Here is a 987-nt window from a genome sequence, read left to right as displayed (position 1 = left end):
GGGGGATCTGGGCGCCAGCTGCCAGCGCCGAGAGGGTGCGCGTGTAAGGCGCGCTGCGCGCTGGTTCACGAAGGCTGATGCGTGTGATGGGGCTCCGCCGCTCATGCACTTGGAGACTCGCCTGCAAGGCCGACGCAGCCCTACGATCTATATAATCTACAATCTTTATAGTCGCTTGAAGGTTTGTGAAAACGAAGATTCCCTGGCTGTGCCCCCAGAGTTTCTGATTCAGAAAGTGTGGGGTGGAGGTATGAGGATTTGTATGTTTAACCAGCACCCTGGTGAGGCTAATGCTGCGGGCTCACGGGCTGCACTTTTAATAGCTCTGCCCAACCTTAAATTTTAGTGAGAGAAAAAGACAGTGCAAAAATAAAATTAATAAGGACGTCAGTGGCACTTTGTAAACTGTATAGCTAGTCAGGTTGAAGATGTGCACACCTTGTGAATCTGCGACACCATTCTGTGTAATATGCTAGAGAAGCTTGCGCGTGTGCATCAAAAAATATGGATGGAATGTTAGTGGCAGCACTTTAAAAAAAAAAATCTTTAAACTTTTAAATCTTGAAATAATTTACAAGAAAGTTGCAAAAATAGTACAAAAAGTTCCTGTATACCCTTCATCAAGATTCACAAGTTGCTAATGTTATACCACATTTCTATGTTTACATTTTTTTCTGACTCATTTGAGATAGGTTGCATATATCATACCCACTGTCCCTTAGTCGTTTTATTTTGGTTTTTGTTTGTTTGTTTGTTTGTTTGTTTTTTGAGACGGAGTCTCGCCCTGTCATCCAGGCTGGAGTGCAGTGGCACCATCTCGGCTCTCTGCAACCTTTGCCTCCCAGGTTCAAGCAATTCTTCCTGCCTCAGCCTCCCAAGTAGCTAGGATCACAGGCACGTGCCACCACGCCTGGCTAATTTTTCTGTTTTTTACTAGAGATGAGGTTTTGCTGTGTTGGCCAGGCTGTTCCTGAACTCCTGACCTTC

Source organism: Mandrillus leucophaeus, unplaced genomic scaffold, assembly GCF_000951045.1.
Source record: "Mandrillus leucophaeus isolate KB7577 unplaced genomic scaffold, Mleu.le_1.0 Scaffold646, whole genome shotgun sequence".
NCBI lineage: Eukaryota > Metazoa > Chordata > Mammalia > Primates > Cercopithecidae > Mandrillus > Mandrillus leucophaeus.
This window is presented reverse-complemented; position numbering follows the sequence as displayed.